The following is a 21,777-nucleotide window of genomic DNA, read 5'->3' on the forward strand; positions in this document are numbered from 1 at the left end:
AGGTCATGGTTGTCCCAAAGGTGCTTACTTGTTTTTCTTTGAAGTTGTTTCACCTCTCATCCAAGAAGCTTCTCCAGCTTCTAACTGGATGATGGGGAATGGGAGGATTTATATTCCTTGCAGATAGCTGGTCATTTGCATTCTTTGAGAGAGTCGTTGAGGCCATTTGGAAGTTTATCTGTGTCTTTAGGATCACCTGAATAGTGCAAATGTGTGTGGAGCCTTCTTGGCTGCAGGAAGTTTTCTACCCTGTGTCCCTTCACTGTTGAAGACAGGCACAGGCTATTGGGGATGAGTCTGTGTTGTCTGCATGTCAAATTGAAGCACACATGGTTCTGTAGTCTGCAATGTTTTCTGAAAATCTGTTCATATTCCCACACGATATGAAGGGTGTTCATCCCAAAATGCATAGCTAATCCAGGTGATAGTTGATCCAGCATGAAATTTGAATAATGTATGCTCACCATATTGAAATGGGTTTTGGGAATAGTTTTAGTCTGACTCTTCAACCAAGACCAGTTTGTAGTCTTTGCATCAGTTTAGAACACAGGCCAATCCACCATAATGAAAGATTGCTTTGAAGGGGTGTGTGTGTGTGTGTGTGTGTGGTTCGTACCACTTTGGCAGAACAAGTAGCTAATTTTTTGTTGCCCAGGCCCAGAATGGACTTCCAGAAGCAGCATCCACACAGAGAACTGGTTATTCCTGTATTTGAATCCCACCACCAATATATATGTTTCTTTATTCATAACAATGTGAAGCCACAGCTTCCAGTTCTATAACTAAATTAAACTAAAGGACATTTAGTTCTTAAGAATCTAAGATGTTGTAATATAGTTTATCTGCAGATCCAGGCAGTGTGGCCTTTTGCAATTAATGGATGGAAATTTTGTCAATGCAGATTTATTAAGTGCATTACAAGATTTTTTGATATGGCACCCAGTATTCCAATAACCGCTGGAACCACCACAGCTGGTTTATGTCATAATCTTTCAATTCAGTTTTCCAATCTCAATATTTTGCTTTCTTTTGCTACAATCATTCTACTGATATTTACAGATATTTCTATTCTCCATTTCTTTCTCTTCTGTTTTGTTGTCTCCAGGTACTACCACTTCTAGTTAGTGTTGATGTTGTTATTGTTATTTCAAATTGAATTTCACAATGACTACAATTAAATTAGTTTGCCTTCAAATTTCAAAACACAGTTTTAAATTGAATCACTTTGTGCATCTCAAATTGGATCTGAATTGTGATCTGAATTGGATCAGTGCTAATTTGCACAGGCATTAAAATTATAATTGCAATCCACCTCTTGATATTGAGTTTTGAATAATATGCTATTATTTTTATACTTTATTTTTGTGAATGGCAATGGGGTAGAGGAAGCATAATAAAATGACATGTGCATGATTGACAATTGTAACAGAGGTTTGAAATTACTCTGTGGGACTACTATACTTGGCATTATACCTTCCAATGAGGTGAGGTGATGAATGAAGATTTCCTGTGGAGGCAGGAAGTTGAGAATAACAGCTTGCTGCTCTGACAGAATAGCCAATCTAGTTTTCATCAGCAAAGTCGACCTGAAAAATTATAAATGCCACTCTCAAAAATAAATATCTGACAAGGTATTCACAGGTCTCCTTTTATTCTTTTTTAATAATACAATTAATAAATTACTCTTTAATAATCATAAAAGTTTTCTTGATTGAAAGTTTTAAAGCTTCAGGTAATAAGAAGTAAGCTTATAATTCTATACACAAAACTTAGAAGTGCTAAATTTAGGATAGCTGACAAGTGAAAAGAGTGAGAACAACAAAAAGTTTCAGTGACTACCACATTATTCAGTGACTACCACATTATACCACTTATGGGGAAAAATGTAGAGAAATTGCCGGAATTATGTGCAAATAATTTTGCAGCAACAGAACAAAATGCTGAACTGAATCTTTAAAATGCTTAAGACTATACACTTAATTTTTAAATAAAAAATAAAAACAAATGAAATCCATATAAATATAAATAATGATTTTTTAAAACTAAATAGAGGGAATGCTAAACAGGTAGGAAGCAATCTTGCAGGGTGGAGTTTGGAAGACAAGGCATCCATCTTGCCTAGCTGGTTTAAAGGGAAAGGTATTTAGTTATAATTTTATTGGAATTTTAGCATTTAGGTTCACAATAAGCATATTTAGAATGCTTATTTTTATCAATAAATAATGTATTTTATTAATGCATTTTAATGTATTTTCAGAAAGTCTACTTTAATTTAAAGTGTATTAATCTCTTAGTAGTATTACATTATTTATCCAATTTATGTCCTATTTTTCTGTCTAAAGGTTATTCAAAATGACCAATTATTTTTAAAAAGTCAACATAGTCACAATAGTCAAACAGCTATCTATTAATTCAAAAGAAAAGAGAGAAAGCTCAGGGATGAACACAACTTTTAGGGGAGCACCATATACATTGCTTCAGAGAGCATTGCTGTTATCAGATCTTGAGACTGCAATCATATCTGAATAGAATACTCCAGTTAGAACTACTTTGGAGATCCGTCTAAACTCTTACGTCCTTGGATTGACACCAGTTAGGTTAGTTGATAAATAAAGGGATATTAGCACTAACTAAAGTTTTTTTCAATTTTAGGTTAATGAAGTATTATAATGATAAGTATTAAATATCTTGAATGCTTCCAGGCAGCTTTTTACAAACAAGATAGAACTGTGATGAACAAGGTAAAAATTAAAATCTCATTGTCAGAATCCATTTATATCTCATTTCTAACTATCTCCTCTGAGCTAACCCCAAATCTCATCTATCCCTGGATTCTGCCATCCCAAGGGGGAGAGGAAATAGGCATGGAGTTTTATGGCTTTCACTTCAACCCTTAAATGTAACCTTGGTTTATTCTGCCTGCTTGTTATCCATCACAAAATAATCAATTGCTTTCTCACTAGGCATTCCCTCTCATCTTATGAGTAACTAAGAAAGGGGATGCAAAAGGGAGTAATGAAACTCTCTGGAATCTGGTTTGTTTCTCTGAATGAAGTATGAGGGGTGTTAGGTACACACCTGTCCGGCCACCTGATTGGCCCAACTGCGCAGCGGGAATCCCTGGACACTGGTTTGGGTGGCCAGGGCTAGCGCGGCAAAACCTGAGCCCGCGGGTTGGCCAGCGCCAGGCACGCCTGGCATATATATACAGGCAACGGGGCAGGTAAGGCCAGTTCGGCCACGTGTACCTCAATAAACAGTTAACCGCAGTCCGGCTCCGCGTGTTCACTCGCCGACCGACCAGACACAACAGTGGTGACGAAGGTGGGATTGGCAACGGCAGAGACAGAAGTGCGAGACGAGCAGATGCAAAGCGGGAAATTCAAAGAGCCATCAGCAGCGACAACTCCGAAACAAACGAGAGAGAATGGCGCAAGTCAGCTCAATCCGAGAATTCGACCCCCGGTACCCAGAGGACTGGGAGGAATACATGGGCCAGGTCGAGGGGTACATGCTGGTGAACGGTATCATGGATGATCGGAAGAAAGCCGCCGCGTTGCTGACGATCAGCGGGACGCTGGTTTACTGGGTCGCCGTGGGATTATGCCAGCCAGCAACAGTAGCTAGCGTCTCTTACGCCGAACTCCTAGGGAAACTTTGCGAACACTTTACCCCCAAGAGATCCGAACTATTCTGGAGGAGAATCTTCAAAAAGCGAAACCAGAAACCGGGTGAATCGATAACGCAGTTCGTGGCAGCAGTGAGAGAAGCCACGCTCCGCTGCAAGTATGATAACCTGGAGGTGCGCATTCGAGACCGAGTGGTCCTGGGCTTACGTGACGAACAACTTCAGAACAGAATCATAGCCAAGCCCACGGGGAACTTACAAGAGGTCCTCGATGAACTGCTCACCTACGAAGTCACCGGGCAATGTGACCCCCCCACAACAGCAGTGGCGCGACCGGATCCATCCACCAAGAGTGCCTTGTGGACGGTGGGGTGGAGGACTACCCATGGGAGACAGACATCAACGAAGTCACCCGATGCTTTGGAAAAGCCACAGTGAAACCCCAGCGAGCAGATGACACCGATCGAAGCAGAAGACCACCCCCCCAGCAAGCAAGACCACCGAGGGAAGGCCCGAACAGGCACAGGGACACGGAACCCAAATGCGGAAGCTGCGGTGGCAACCACCCCCACGCGAGTTGCCAGTTCAGGAATGCTAAGTGCAGGAATTGCGGAAAAACCACCCACATTCAGAGCATCTGCAGAAGCAAACCACGGGAAAACCTGAACGACATCGACACCTGGGCCGCAGGTAAGGTAACCCCCCGGAATGGTGGCAAAGGGTCCCTTAGGCCACGGGCACAAACCAATGACCGGGGGTGGTCGAGGCTGTCAACAAAGTACTCAGGCCCAAACTCCAAATTGAGGTCCGGTTACAGGGCACCCCCTGCAAAATGGAGGTAGATTCAGGAGCGGCAGTGTCCATAATCTCCAGAGAGACACTGACTCGCATCGAGGCCAGAAGCAGTCGCCGGGTCCCCATTAAACACTCACACATACAACTGGCAGACTTCCAAAAATCACCCATTAAGGTACAAGGGACAGTCACAATAGAAGTCAGTTTCAAGGGGTTCAAGGGACCCCTCGAACTATTAGTCACCGAAGGCCGGAGGACCAGCCTAATCGGCCTCAACTGGTTCGAGCTGCTAGGTATATGGGTCGGGGGAATCAATTCTATCCAAACCCAAACCCTGCAGTCCGTCTGCGATAGCTACGCAGACGTTTTCGATGGCACCTTAGGGAAGTACAAAGGGCCGCCGATCAGTTTTAAATTAGACCCCACAGTACAGCCCATCCGAATAAAAGCCAGGAGAGTGCCATTCACACTCAAGCAAAAAATAGAAAACGAGCTACACAAACTAGTAGGCCAGGGAGTGCTAGAACCAGTAGATGGGGGGCCCTGGGAAACTCCTATCATCACCCCACTTAAACCTAACGGGGACGTGAGGATTTGCGCGGACTATAAAGCCACGCTAAACCGCGGATTAAAGCAGCATGCCTACCCGGTTCAGACGGTGAAGCAGGTCCTCGCTACCATCCAGGACGGCGCCATCTTCGCTAAACTCAATTTGGCGCAGGCGTATTTGCAACTAACAGTCACCAGGGAAGCGGTAGATGCTCAGACGATAGTTACACACAAGGGGGCGTTCCGAGTCAACAGGCTACAATTTGGAATAGCTACAGCCCCAGGTATCTTCCAAGAAGTGATGGAGAAGACATTGAAAGGTATACCTGGGGTGTGCCCCTATTTTGATGACGTGTTAATTGCAGGAAAAAATGAGGGGGCATTAGCTGAAAGGCTGGAAAGGGTACTAGAAAGGTTTAGGAAGGCTGGGCTCAAATTAAAGAAGGGAAAGTGCTCCATTGCAGTAACTTCCACTGAGTTTTTGGGATACAGGATAGATGCACAGGGCATACATCCAACAGAGGGGAAGATAAGAGCAATCAAGGCAGCCCCAGAACCCAAAAATAAGGCTGAGCTACAGGCATTCCTAGGCCTGATAAACTTCTACCATGCATTCATTCCTCTCAAGACTGCCATAGCTGAACCACTGCACAGGCTATTGGACAGCAAAACAACCTGGCACTGGCAGGAGCAACACAAGAAAAGTTTCCAAACTCTTAAAGACATACTATCCAGTAGACCCACGGTAACCCACTTCATTGAAGGGAAACCAATCTGCTTGGCATGCGATGCTTCACCATACGGAGTAGGAGCAGTGATCAGCCATTGGGATGGTAACGGGGATCAAAGACCCATAGCATACTATTCCAGAACACTAACCAAGGCTGAGCGCAACTATGCTCAAATAGACCGAGAGGCACTAGCAATAGTGGCAGGTGTAAGGAAATTCCATGCATATTTATACGGGAGGGAATTCACAATACTCACTGACCACAAGCCACTATTCGGGTTATTCACCACGGACAAACAAACCCCGCAAATAATGTCACCAAGGATGTTGAGGTGGTCCATATTCCTGTCAGCCTACACATTTTCCTTACAATACAGACCCGGGAAGGACATGGGCCACGCAGATGCACTAAGTAGATTACCTCTCCCAGACACTGACACTGACCCAGCCCCAGCGAGCCAAATCCTAACAATAGAAGAACTCCCAGAATGCCCATTGACGGCCAAAGATATCGCCAATGCCACCAGTAAGGACCCAGTGCTAAGCAGGGTGGCGACATGGGTCCTAGGGGGGTGGAGCCACGGGAGCCAGGAACCACAGTTCCAGGCTTACCTAAGGAGAAGGGATGAAATATCAGCTCACCGCGGCTGCCTATTGTGGGGGAACAGGGTAATAATCCCAGAAGAACTAAGGGAGAGGGTTATCAGCGACTTACATGAGGGACACCAAGGAATAGTACGCATGAAAGCCTTAGCCAGGAGTCATCTTTGGTGGCCAGGGTTAGACAAGGCCATCGAAGAAAGGGTAGCGGGGTGCTACCTCTGCCAGAGGTCTAGGCCAGAGCAAGCCCATGCACCTGTTCACAGGTGGGAGGCCACAGACAACCCATGGTCACGCATACATATTGACTACGCAGGGCCATTTCAAGGCAAAACCTTCTTAATAGTGGTTGATAGCTACTCCCGGTGGTTAGAGGTAGTGCCTGTCAAACACACAACATCAGCCAAGACCATACAGGTCCTGAGGGGACTCTTTGCCACCCATGGGTTACCTGACGTGATTGTGTCTGACAATGGGCCCCAATTCACATCCAATGAATTTCAGGACTTCCTCAAGGCCAATTGGATTAGACACGCGACGTCGGCCCCCTTCCATCCCTCCAGCAACGGCTTGGCAGAAAGGAACGTAAGGACCACAAAAGACGCACTACAGCGGATCATCACCGGTGATTGGCCTCAGAGACTGGCTCAGTTCCTGCTGGCACAGCATACCACTCCGTGCACAGCAACTGGGAAAAGTCCGGCAGAAATGAGGTGGGGCAAGAAACTCACGACCAAACTAGACAGACTCCAACCTGACAAGGCAACAGCAGAAATGGAACAAGAGTGCACAGCCAGGACTCTGAACGTTGGGGACTTAGTGTGGGCCAGAAACTACAGTCAAGGGGACAAGTGGTTACCGGGGGTGGTGGTGGACAAGCTGGGCCCACTCTCATACATTATTGAGGGGGAAGGGGATTGCCAGGTCAGGAGACACATTGACCAACTAAGAAAAAGGGCCCCAGAAATCACCACACATAATCAGACCCAGCAGCCACCTAACACCTCACACTGGGGAACAGCCCCACTCCCAATCGCCCCACAACAGGCCAACACAGGGGTCGCGACCAAGGCGCCAGAAACGGAGGGACCCAGAGACGTCACAACCGAACCAGGGACACCAGAGCCAAACACTAACATTGGGCAAGGGGAACACATGGGGTCCTTACTGTCAACGGGGCAGGACCAGGGAAGGAACCAGTCAGGTCTGCCTGGACCGACCCAGGAGAGGGGGGCTGAACCAGCCAGGCCAACGGGGAGATACCCTACCAGGGTGCACAAGGCCCCAGCATACCTAAAAGATTACATAAGACAATAACAGATCCAATTGGAGGGAAAGGGGTGTTAGGTACACACCTGTCCGGCCACCTGATTGGCCCAACCACGCGGCGGGAATCCCTGGACACTGGGTTGGGTGGCCAGGGCTAGAGCGGGAAACCTGAGCCTGCGGGTTGGCCAGCGCCAGGCACGCCTGGCATATATATACAGGCAACGGGGCAGGTAAGGCCAGTTTGGCCACGTGTACCTCAATAAACAGTTAACCACAGTCCGACTCCGCGTGTTCACTCGCCGACCGACCAGACACAACAAGGGGGGGTGGAAATAATCCTGCTGCAAATGGACTATTATCTCTCCTCTCCCATGATAGGCTTATCACCTGGAGCTTGGCTGATCCGGAACTGACCAAATGAACTGTGGGGTGGGGTTTGCTTGGGGACACTTTAAAAATATTGATCTGTGAGGGAATTCCTCAGATCCTGTCTATTATGCCTGCTATCTCCTATTTCTTAGTAAAAGTTCCTGCTTGGAAAATCTTGTCTCCAAGTGTCCTTCTTTCTTAAGATGTGGGCTGAAGTGGGTTCTGACACTCATCCTTCCTTCTGCTAATCAAAAAAGGATGGAACAAAATTGTTAATGTGCTTGCCTGTGGATTGTCTTTTTCTTAAGAGAAATTCATATCATACAACCACTTTTTTATTGGAGAAAGTATTGAGGAGGAAAAAGTAATATAAATTTTTGATTGGGAGTTGGGGTCTTCATTTTTACTGCCTGTGGCTTGCTAGGCAGCTGAGCTTTCATCTTTTCCTGCAAATAAGTATTTGCAGATGCAAATAGAGTTTCAGTGATGTGGATGGAAAAAGTCTTGACCTCCTCACTTTTCCTTCCACAAACCCCCATCTCCTGATCATTTTGAAAGGTTAGTTTTGAACTTTAAAACTCTAAATGGCTTTGCTTCCAGTTATAGGCAAACCTGTTGGCTCAGGAATTCTGGGAGTTGAAGTCCACAAGTCATAAAAGAGCCAAGATTGCCTAACCCTAGGCTATATCAATTATATATATTCAGTTCATGTGGTGAGGTCCACTAGGACCCAGAGATAGTGTTTCTGAGATATGCTTCCCATCCTAAGGAAAAACCTTGCTTCAGAGATCAGATTGGTGACAATCTGGGCCAGAGATGTCAAACTGGTGGCCTGCTGGCTCGATGCATCATGAATAGGCCACGTCCACTCTGGCTCTGCAAAGGCAAAAAACATCATGATACATCACGATACGTCATGTGATGATCAGGTTTGACACCTATGATCTGGGTGGTGTTTTGGAAAGTTGTTCACAGATGATGTCACATCATGTTGGATGGCTCTACTGAGATTATTACTATGGTTATAATTGTGCATATTTATTGTTACTTGTGTAAACAATTTGATTTTGTAATTCTGGTGGCATATAAATAAAATGAATAAGGCATATGTTTATCATTGGTCCAAATTAATTTTTATTCTAGCTTTTAAGTATAGAACAAGGAGGAAATAGCAGAATTATTATAAATAGTACTATTTTCTAATTAGAGCTAACAGATTTCTCATTTCTATGCCTACATTCACAAACAATTGTTATATGATATAATTGTTAGAATCAGAAGATGAAATTCAAGTTTAGATTCTTGAATGACTTGGAACATATTCTTCTAGCATGAACTATTGTACATTATTGGAATGAGAATAGGGTAATTGAAAAAAACTGTATTATCTGTTGTGGTGATTCTTGGATATAAATGAATGAATGAATGAATGAATGAATGAATGAATGAATGAATGAATGAATGAATGAGAAAAGCTCATCTTCCTTCCCCTGTTCTGACCACTTTCTACAGGGGGACGATTGAGACCATCCTGTCATACAGCATCACAGTCTGGTTTGGAAGCATCACTGCTTCAGACCAGAAGGCGGTGCAGAGAGTGGTGAGGATGGCCAAAAAGATCATTTGCAGTTCCCTCCCTCCCATCCAGTACATAGTACAGAAGCATTGTTTGAACAGGGTCTGTAAGATTATCTGGGACACTACTCATCCTCTTCACAACCTGTTTTCCTTGTTACCTTCTGGAAGGAGGCTTTGTGGTATCCATAGCAGAACATCCAGATTCAACCATAGTTTCATTCCATGCAGCATTAACCTTGTGAACTATCAGGCTTCCTCCACAGACCCCCCACAAGCGGCATTATTACAAAGTCAGCTTAATTGCCCCCAACAATCTGGGTCCTCATTTTACCTACCTCGGAAGGATGGAAGGCTGAGTCAACCTTGAGCCTGGTGGGACTCGAACCTGCACTATGTAGGGGTGTGAGTCTATACATATGTTGTATGTAGTATGTTTTAGGTGTGTCATGTATGTGTCTCACTTTGAGAGTGGGCAACTAAATTTTATTTTTGATGTGCACCATTGTGCACACAGTAAAAAAAATAACAATAAGTGGACAATTATAAAAATTGCAAGATGCTTATAAATCCAATTATTTATTGCTGTGCTAATCTCTACACATAGCCATTTCAGCTGTTGCCAAGATACATTTTTCTCTTTATTGACAATTTGTAATATCAGGATTAAAATCCAACCATTATGCTACATAGGAATAAATGCACTTGCTTTGTCTTTAATTGTACTGAATTCAGTACATTTGAATAATAAATCACTGCCAATAATTGGTTTTTTCTTAGGATTTTGGTGTAGTTGAAATTAAAAAAATCATTAAAATCAATGGAATTTTTGAGAATGAGTTTAGTATTGCCTATTCAATTATATTGTCATAATTACATATTATAGGAAATCTTATATTGCAAAGGTATGTTCATTGATGCAAGATTAAAGTGTGTAAAATAATATTTTTATTTGTTTGTCATTTTATTAAAAGTTACATCAATAAAAACTAATACAAACTATTGTGTAGTGGGTTTTTGGAGGCATTAACCAGACTGATCTAATGCAACACTATTTTATTATAGCCAAACAGAACTGAGAGTAACCGACAAAATGACAGTTATTTATACTTGCCACCTCTAGGTGGAGACCAATCAAATCAAAGCTGTTTTCCCACTCAAACTTAAACTTAACTTTCCCTCCAAAATAGTTGGAGACATGATTAAATCAAAACACATTAACTCTTGATATCAATACATAACACAAACTAAATAACAGAAATGCAAAACAAGCAAAAAAGAAAAAGAAAAATAGAGAGGAAATTAAAAAGCAGACATGCCAAACACAAGGCCCGGGGGCCGGATCCGGCCCGCGAAGTGGTTTCATGCGGCCCGTGAAGCCATCCTGGAAACAGTGAGGGAACGGCCCCCACTGCCTTGGCCCTGGCCCAGAGACCCTCCTTCCACCAGAGACCCTCAGATCTGTCCCACTCCTGCCCAGGCCCCCCATAGGCACCCTTTATGCGAACGATGTAGAGCTGGCCACTCCCACCCAGTAGGCCATATGCACTCTAGCCACGCTCACCCAGTAGGCCACGCCCACCCTGGCCATACCCACCCAGCCCCCTGAGGGCAACCACAATGCTGATGCAGCCCTCAATGAAATTGAGTTTGACACCCCTGGAATACAGTAAAGAAAAATAATAAATATACTGTATAAACTATCAAGAATTTTGAAATGGATAAAGGAAATGGAGGCTATCAAAAAAGTGAACTGTGTAGAAACAGTAAGTCATTTATGTAATGCCTACAAAGATTATTGTTAGCAATGTTATTTGCAAGATTATGTTTTTCCATAAGATGCTGCTAATAAGTGATTTCTTATATGGAGCTACAACTTAGCTGTTCAGGATCATTATAAAACTGGTTATAGTAGTCAGTGAATAAAAAATATCTTCTAGGGATCAGCTGCATATCACAATACATAAATACAATTGAGGCAAATTGTTTATTTTTATCATCATCATCATCATCATCATCATCATCATCATTACTACTACTACTTCTACTATTACTATTTAAGATTTATTTAAGATTCAATTCAATTCACAATCTGGGACTGGTAAAAACTGGTAAAAAAAAAAACTGGTAAAAACAGTTCAAGGTCCTAACCAAGGACTTACAGTAAGAGCTGTTAAGATAGGGTCTGAGTATATAGGCAGTTCTGAGTAGGATAGTTTTTTTTTTCAAAGTCAGGATATTCAGGTCTAATAAATTCAAAATGTCCATGTATCTAGACAGCCCTTTGGGTATTACTCCAAGGGCTCCTATTACTATTAGTACTACCATTGATTTCTTCCTTCATAGTTGCTCAACTTCAATTTGCAAATCACCATATTTTGGTTTTTTTCCTAGTTGTTTCTCTTTAATTCATGCATCACTTGGTATCAATGCAATATCAATGAATTAGACTTTTTTCTTTTCCACAATAGTGATGTCAGGCATGTTATGAGCCAGATGTCTATTTGAAATCTGAAAGTCCTATAGGATCTCGATGTGTTCATTTTCAAGAACTTTATCAAAATTGTGCTCCAGTAATTTTTGCTGCATTTGAACCCAGACTTCTGCCAAAGCTTCTAATGTATAATTTTGGCAACTCGACCATGCCATTATAGATAATCAGTCTGTGAGATTTTGCTCCAGTCACTTATAAGGTGATCCATGTTTCATCTTTCTCGTTGCATAAGCGACATTTGCTGTTGTTGCTGACATGTTGAATTTTTGCTTTCATGGAATTGGTCTTGGGCAGTCAAAATGAAGCCTTCAGTTTCTTTCTTTAGCATTCCTGATCTCAACCATGTTAGCTTTGTATCTACTTTTGTTTCAATGCATAGGCTTCTTTTTCCAGTTAAAAATCTGATAATAAGTGCTTTCAATCTTGTTCATTTCAAGAGGTTTACCTTGTTCGCCTTCTTTAGCAGAGACTCTTGCTTTTTTATGAAGTCATTTAAGTGGTGTTTTTCTTCTTCCACTGTTCATTTCACTTGTAAGAGTCCTCTTCAACCCTGAGATTTAGGCAAGTACAATTGATCAATATAATTTTTTGGATGCAGAGCATGGTGCCTTGTCATTAGTTTTCCTTTCTTTCAGCTCAGGTTATCAAGTTCTAGCTGAGTCCAATCAATTATTCCAGCTGAATATCATATCACAGGCACTCTCCAGGTGTTAATTGTCTTTATGATATTTCTTCCACTTAGTTTTGATCTTAAGATTTTTCAGACTCACTTTATGTATCTTATGGAAATAGCTTCCTTGCCTTGGTTGTCCAACAAGTCAGAAGCTTCCAAAACTCCTAAGTTCTAGTACCCTTCTTCTGGAGTTACTGCTTTTATCAACTCTTCATTATCAAGTATAAATCCATCATTTTCAACAATTTTTCCTGTCTTAATAACAATTGTTGCACATTTGTCAATCCCAAATTGCATTTCAATGTCTCTGCTAAACTCCTCTTTGCTTTTCTTTTTTTTATTGAAAAGTTTTACAGTACATTTTAACTTTAACAATCCCCCCTCCCCCCACCCCTACCTAACCCTCCCTATCCCTCCCACCCATTCCCCCCTCCCCCCCCGACTTCCCAGAGCTAAATACAGGGTATAAGAACAAAGAACAATCATAAGCATCCATATGCTAACAACAATAAACTATTAATTCTATCACCCTCTAGCTCATATAAAATAATTACAAGCAATATTAATATTACATATAAAAAGAAAAGAAAACAGAAAAGGAAACTTACTCAAATGCTAAATGAAATTTCTTAGTCCCATATTTGTTCTGAATATAATCAATCCACTTTTTCCACTCCATAATATAACGTTGTTGCGAATGGTCTTTCAAATAAGCCGAAATCTTTGCCATTTCCGCCAGGTCAGAAACTTTTAGAGTCCATTCTTCTATAGTCGGCAGTTCCTCCTTTTTCCAATATTGACCTATTAAAAGTCTTGCTGCTGTGATTAAGTTCAGCATCAACTTAACGTCCACCACAGTAGCTTCTGTAATTATGCCCAACAAAAAACAGTTGCAGACAAAACTTTATCCTTTGCTTAAAGATCTTCTGCATATTCCACCAAATTTTTATCCAAAAAGCCTTAACCTTTTTGCAGGTCCACCATATATGAAAATACGTTGCGTCTTCGCCTCCACACCTCCAACATTTAGGCTGATAATTCGGATACATACTTGCAAGCTTTTTAGGGTCTAGATGCCATCTATAAAACATTTTATAAAAGTTCTCTCTTAGGTTTTGGGCTTGCGTGAATTTTACGTTCCTCACTCAGATCTTTTCCCACGTGTCCATTGTAATAACTTCTTGAATATTCTGAGCCCATTTTATCATACAGTCTTTAACAAGTTCTGTTTCTGAATCAATTTCTATCAATGCAAGATATATCCATTTAATATGTGCTGGACCCTGGTTTCTAATTTGCTTTATCAAATTTTCATCAGTCATTGCAAAACCAATTTTCTGATCTTCTTTCCACCTGGCCCGTAACTGAGTATATTGAAACCAAGTTTGAACGATCTTCTCATCTCGCAAGAGATTGTATGGCTTCAAACACCAGACATTTCTTTCCAAACTTAAAATCTCCTTATACGTAGTCACATCATGTTTGAAGCCAACATTTATGTTTTCTATTGCGTGTTTTGGGATTGCCCACAACGGCATCTTGTAATCTAGCTTATGTCTATACTTCTTCCAAACTCTCAACCAGCTTTGTCTTTACCTTCTTAATCCTAGAAAAAAAGTCATTGGTCAATAAAATAAAGTCAATCCTAGAAAAAGATTGATGTCTATCAGAAAAAAAAGTATAATCCTTTTCATGTAGATGTATCGCGCCAAATGTTTCGCAATTCCAAATCATCCTTCATTTCAAAAAAAGATTTAGGCAATCTAGCATGACTCGGGACACGCTTAAAAAAACCAGCTTTGTCCATCTGTACGTCTAGGACACCATTCCAATCTCCCATAAAAATAAAAGATTTATAATCCAATTGGGTAACCTTTGTGTGTAGTAAGTTAAAAAAGTCAGCTTGTTGTTGATTAGGAGCATACAATCCAACTAAAAGCGTTTTTTTACCTTCTAGCAGCAAATCTATCATAACATATCTTCCTTGCTTATCTACTTCAATTAATTCCGCTGTTAGAGTACTTTTAACGTAGACAACCACTCCATTTTTCTTGTTCATCGCAGAAGCAACAAATTGCGTACCCAACCTTGAGTTCGATAAGTACTTTTGGTCCATAACCCTAATATGCATTTCTTGCAAACAAATAACATCAGTCTTAAATTGTTTTAAATATTGAAAAACTTTCTTTCTCTTCTGTGGTGAATTTAATCCATTAACATTCCAAGTTAGAAATTTAGTCGCCATTCTTGGCGTCCCGAAGCTTTTGGAGCACGTCTGCAATGACCCCTGTAACTTCTTTGGGCCGCGCCCCTCCCACAGCTTCACTGTAAGTACGCTTTGGAGGTTCCATAACTTTCTGCTGGTCTTGCTCTTGCTCTTGTCTCGCTCGTCTTAAGGCGGCACGCGTCATCCTCTGCTCTCCAGCAGCAGCCGATAAAACTGTAACTTGATCCCCTCCAGCACCATTCTCCTCTGTCTGTCTACCTTCAGCATCTTGAGGCTTTCCCTCGCCATATCCCTTTGCAGCTTCCAGAAGTGATAGGGGGGTTGCTTTTAACACATTGCTGTAAAAATCACGTGCCTGAGTCACAGTAGCCAGACGATGTCTTTTACCTTCGTGCATCACCACCATTCCGACTGGAATCTCCCATCTAAACTTGATATCACATTTCTTAAGTTCCTGTGCAAGGAATGCAAAATCTTTCCTTCTCCTTAAAATCTTTGGAGGAATCTCTTTTAAAACCAGGACTTCTTGCTCAGCAACCACAAATTTAGTATCGTAAGCAGCTTGAATAACTTCATCTCTAATTGCTCTCTTTGTAAAGTAGACCACCACATCTCTAGGTAGCTTCCTCTGTCTTGCAATCCATGAATTTACGCAAAAGATTTTATCCATACTTCCCTCAATTTCAGATGCTGGCTGGCCCAATACCGCTTCCAAAGCGTCAGAGATCAGCTGCTTTAAATCTTCTTTAGGATTCTCTTTTAAGCCCCTGATTCTAATAGCATACTGCATCTGATGGTACTGAACAAGGCTCAATTCTCCATCCATTTTGTCCCTTATATTTTCATTCTCTAATACCTTTACTTCTAATATAAAGTTCTTTTGACTAAGATCCTCCACTTTTTCATCCAAACGTTGCACACATTCAGCCACACTTTCAATTGTAGACAAAATGTCTACCCTCATTGCACTAAACTTCTCTTCCATCTTCTCCTCCAATTTCTCCAATTTCTCCTCCAGCTTTTCCTCCAGCTTTTCCATCTTTTCATCCATCATATCTGACATTAATTGTGAATGCTTTTCAAAGGCATCTTGTAAATCCTTAAGCGTCAATGCCGGAGGAGGTGCAGGAGGAAGCAAAGCTTGCAACGAAGTCTGTTGCACCGGGGAAGCCCCCGCACTCCGAAGAGCTTTGGAAGTTTTAGCCGCCATCTTTTCCCACTTTCACTTGTTGCACACTTTCACTTTAAAGCTATAAAATCCATTGAGCTAGAGAGTAAAGATAAAAGTCCACTTCACCTTGACCTCCTGTACCGCTCTGCCTGCACCTTGATACTCAAGAGTCTTTCCTTCTGGCAGGGGTGGTTGCTAACGCCTGGCTCTGCTCCAAAAATCACGGAGCAGAGACGCTGCGCAGCTCGGAGCTAACCCAGGCTTCGGGGGGGCTCGATCCTTCAGCCGCCCAAACTTTCAGCTCAGGCGGCCCCGGAGAGCTCAACCCCTACCTGGGGCCTCACCCCCTCCTCTTCTCCCGAGGAGGGGGCTTCAGATCCACCTATACAGCTGATCGGCGCTGTTTTCGATGGAATAAACACAGCTGCGGAGCGGACAGCCCAGAGACGGCTGTCTTCGGCGTCGCGTCGCCACCGGAAGTCTGAAGCACGCGTCTTTACACTGGCGACAAAGGTGGGATCCTGCTCCGGAAAACGCTAGCCGTGGACAAAACCCCATCGGCAGCTCAGGACCCAACGCAGGACGACCCCGACCGAGGTAATGGCACAACTGGGACAATACCCCATCTTCAACAGCGACTGCCCTGAGGAGTGGGAGGCGTTCGTAGGTCAGCTCGAGTGCTACCTACGGGCGAATGGGGTCAAGGACGACCGACAGAGAGCGGCGGTGCTACTCTGCAGCTGTGGCACGGAGACGTACCAGCTGGCGGTCGGTCTGTGCGCGCCCAACGACATTCACACCGTCGGGTACAGCGAACTGATATCTAAGCTAACGGAACACTTTAAGCCCAAAACATCAGAGATAGCTTGGCGGTACCATTTTGAGAAACGGGACCAACGTCCAGGCGAGACCGTGAAGCAGTACATGGCTGCCCTGCGACAAGCGGCGAGACTCTGCAACTTCGACAACCTCGAAGTCCGTCTGCGGGATCGGATCATCTGCGGGCTAAGGGACCGGAAGCTGCGGCAGAAGATGTTTGCCAAGCAGAAGCTGACCCTTCGGGACGTCCAGGAGGAGTTCTTAGCCTGGGACATAGTGGAGGAGTCCGATGCAAGGGAGAACGGAGCCATCCATCAGCTGTCCAGCCACGACGACGCAGAAGGGGGAGACTTTGAGGTAGACGCCATCCACCGCCAACAGCGATCGACCACCTACTCCCGGGACCGCATGAAGGAGCAACGCCCAGCGACAGCCGAGCAGCGGTATCAGGAGTGCAGATGCGGGATGAGCGGCCCCTGGTCTACCCAGCCCTCCGGCGGCAGCGCTCATTGCTCCCGGTCTAGCCAGCAGTGCGGCAGCGGCCCCAGGTCTACCCAGCCTGGCTCGTTTGGTCAACACCGGTCTACCCCATGCATCGGCTGCAGGTCTGGAACCTCCAACCAATCTACCCGTTGCGCCAGCTGCGGAGGACAGCACCCCCGGTCTACCTGCCGGTTCAAGTCGGCGAAGTGCAGAGCGTGCAGGGAGACCGGCCACATCGCGGCGGTCTGTCGGAGCCGGCCGAGGGACAGTCTGCACGAGGTGGAGGCAGATTTCCAGCTGGCCACAGGTACAGGGGAGCGGCCGCCGAGGTTTACGGTTAGCCACATGGCGGGACGGTCGGCTGTTTGCGAAACCGGGGGACACCCACCCTTATTCCAAAAATCAAACTGAGGGTTAAAATTCAAGGGGTCCCCTGTCTAATGGAACTTGACTCTGGGTCAGCCGTATCCATTATCTCCACATGGACTTTCAGTGAGATCTGCAAGCGGAGCGGCCAGCGGGTTCCCCTGAGGCCATCCAAACTGACCCTCTCAGACTTCCAGAACTCTCTGATTAAAGTCAGGGGGCAGGCGTCGGGGAAGTTGAGTGTGCTGGTCATCGAAGGGCAACGGACCAGCCTTGTGGGGCTAGGATGGTTCAGGGTGTTGGGCATTGGGATCACCGGGATCCACCAAACGCAGAGCCACACCTCCCTGGAGGGCATCTGCAGGGAGTTTGCGGATGTCTTCGACGAATGGTTGGGGAAGTACACCAGGCCCCCGATTTCTTTTAAATTAAACCCCCTAGTCCACAGGTCTGCAACCCGCGGCTCCAGAGCCGCATGCGGCTCTTTCAGCCGTCTCCTGCGGCTCCCAGTCCTCTGCCATGTGCAGTCCAGAAAAAAAAAGTGGTACTAAAAAAGTTCAACCAATCAATTCAAATATGCAGGGTAGGTGCATATCTCGCCTTGGCTCCACTCTTCAGTCAAACCCTGTTCTGTGCATGTGCGCATGTATGCGCATGTGCACACATTTTTTTGCGGCTCCCAGTTTTTCCTTTTGTGAGGGAACTGGTTCCGAGTGGCTCTTTCACTGTTTCAGGTTGCTGACCCCTGCCCTAGGCTAAGGGCTTGTTCTCACAGGCTGGAGAGTTGCTATCTGCTAAAGATCTTAGCTTGTAGAGAGAGTAAAAGGATTTCTCCCCCAGCTCAGCTGTTTGCATTAGTGTTAAAGTCTTTTGTCTCTGCTGAGTAGCTGATAATGGCAAATCACATAGGCATGGTCTGCCTTTTTCCTGCCGGTTCCAGGGGCTCTGTCAGGACCAGTGGTCTGGCTGCTGCCTGGTCATGATCCTCAAACAATCACCTGTTGGGGGCCACCTCTACAGGGGGGCCTTCAGTCCTTTTGGACCCAGCAGCTGGTAGAATTTGGACCCTGGGGAGGGAGAACCATTTCCCCAAGTCTGCCTTCAGCCACGTGACCGGAAACACTCTCCCCGCTACCAGTTTTCTAGGATGGTCATTCCACTGGTTGAAAAGATCATGATACTCATATCAATTTATGAAGAAATATAATGGCAGCTGTTCATAAACAATTTCATTAAAAGAGATTAAGTTGTGTAGTAAACATGTAAGCAATTCAGCTTATTTTTCTTGACTAATCACAATAATTTACAAGTTCATCTATCTGCACATGCCTTCAATAAACCAGGAAGAAAAATGAGAGGATAGTTGCATTGTTTTCTGAATTTAAAATCTCTTATTGGACATTTGTATCAATATATAACATTTCTTTGATAAAAATGTTCTTTTAATAGTTTAATAGTATCATTTGGAGAACTGTTTAATGAAGAGAAGGACTTGGGGTGAGATGATAGCCGTGTTCCAATATCTCAGGGGCTGCCACAAAGAAGAGGGAGTCAAGCTGTTCTCTAAAGCGCCTGAAGGCAGGACAAGAAGCAATGGGTGGAAACTAATCAAGGAGAGAAGCAACCTAGAACTAAGGAGAAACTTCCTGACAATTAGAACAATTAACCAGTGGAACAACCTGCCTCCAGAAGCGGTGAATGCCCCAGAACTGGAAGTTTTAAAGAAGAGACTGGACAGTCGTTTGTCTGAAATGGTATAGGGTTTCCTGCCTGAGCAGGGGATTGGCTCGTGTGATGTTGTATTGGGGCATGCAAGACAGTGCATCTGCCAGGAAATTCTTTTCCCCCAGCAAGGGTTTAAGTGTGAAACGGAATTGGTGAAAATGCTGAGGCCAGCGGTCTTGCTTAGGAGTGAGTTTTCTGGGTGTTTTTAGCACTTCCAAGTTTTTGTGGTCTGTCCAGACTTGGAAAGGGATTTTATTTCCTTCAAGGAAATGATGCCACATAAGTAATGAGCATGCTTTTATCTCTTTGATTCCGAAGGAAGATCAAGATGCTACTCAAGTAAAAAACTATAGACCGATATCACTTTTAAATACAGATTATAAGATATTTGCTAAGGTGTTGGCTAACAGATTGATGAGGGTTCTGCAACAGGTGATTCATGGGGATCAAGAAAGGAACAACCAGATTTCTGCGGCGCTAATTTTTTTAGATGCTGAAAAAGCTTTTGATCAGTTGAATTGGCAATTTCTGATGAAAGTTTTAGATAAAATGAATTTTGGGGATAAATTTTTGCAACCAATTAGGGCATTATATCAAAAACAAACTGCCCGAATAATAGTTAACAATAGTTTGACTGAAGCATGTAATATCGAGAAGGGCACAAGGCAAGGGTGTCCATTATCGCCTTTACTATTTGTGTTAACATTGGAGATATTATTAGTTAAAATACAGAATTCGGAAAGAATTAAGGGTATACAAATTAGAGATCAGGATTATAGATTGAGGGCGTTTGCAGACGATCTGGTTGTTACAGTGACCCAGCCAGAAAACTCTGTTGTGGACCTGATGGAGATAATAATGCAATATGGGAGGGTTTCTGGATTTAAAGTTAATGCACAAAAAACTAAAATTCTGGCCAAAAATATGACAGTATCGCAAAAGGCTCTTTTAGAAGGATTAACTGGATTTGAGATTGCTAAAAGGGTCAAATATTTGGGGGTGTTTTTGTCACCCTCTAATACTAAGTTATATAAAAATAACTATGAAAAATTATGGGGAAAAATTCAAAAAGAAATGGAGAGTTGGGAAAAATTGCAATTGTCTTTGCTGGGAAGAATCACAGCAGTGAAAATGAATGTCCTGCCTAAATTTTTATTCTTATTTCAAATGATACCGGTTCTTAAGAAAGATTCTAATTTGGAAGAATGGCAGCGGGGTATCAATAAATTTGTTTGGGCAGGGAAAAGGCCACGTGTTAAATTTAAGATTATGCAGGATACTCGTGAAAGAGGTGGTCTTAAAATGCCCAATCTTAAATTATATTATGAAGCTGCTGCGTTATCAGGAATAAGTGATTGGATTAATTTGACACAAGAGAGATTATTAAATCTTGAGGGCCATGACTTGTTATTTGGCTGGCATGCATATTTGTTGTATGATAAGAAGGTAGATAATGTGTTTAAAGTGCATATTTTAAGACAGGCATTGTTGAGAGTTTGGAAGAAGTACAGACATAAGTTAGATTACAAGATGCCGTTGTGGGCAATCCCAAAGCATGCAATAGAAAACATAAATGTTGGCTTCAAACATGATGTGACTACGTATAAGGAGATTTTAAGCTTGGAAAGAAATGTCTGGTGTTTGAAGCCGTACAACCTCTTGCGAGATGAGAAGATTGTTCAAACTTGGTTTCAATATATTCAGTTACGGGCCAGGTGGAAAGAAGATCAGAAAATTGGTTTTGCAATGACTGATGAAAATTTGATAAAGCAAATTAGAAATCAGGGTCCAGCACATATCAAACGGATATATCTTGCATTGATAGAAATTGACTCAGAAACAGAACTTGTTAAAGATTGTATGATAAAATGGGCCCAGAATATCCAAGAAGTTATTACAATGGACACGTGGGAAAAGATCTGGGTGAGGAATGTAAAATTCACACAAGCTCAAAATCTAAGAGAGAACTTTTATAAAATGTTTTATAGATTAATAATAATTAATTAATATTCATATTTCTATACCGCCCTTCTCCCAAAGGACTCAGGGCGGTGTACAGGGCAAGAATAAAACACAGAGTTACAAAAATTAAAAGATAATTAAATACATGCCCATAAAAACAGTTGGTACATTAATAAAAACCCCAATAAAATGATAGTAAAAAACCCCACCAATCCCCCCTCAGGCCAGGCCGGCTTGTTCGAACAGGTATGTTTTCAGATCGCGGCGAAAGGAGCGAAGATCGGGCGCCGTCCGGAGCTCAACCGGTAACTGGTTCCATAGCTCCGGGGCGCCCACAGAGAA

The sequence above is a fragment of the Vipera berus genome (genome assembly GCF_964194415.1).
Source record: "Vipera berus genome assembly, chromosome: Z".
Taxonomy (NCBI): Eukaryota; Metazoa; Chordata; class Lepidosauria; order Squamata; family Viperidae; genus Vipera; species Vipera berus.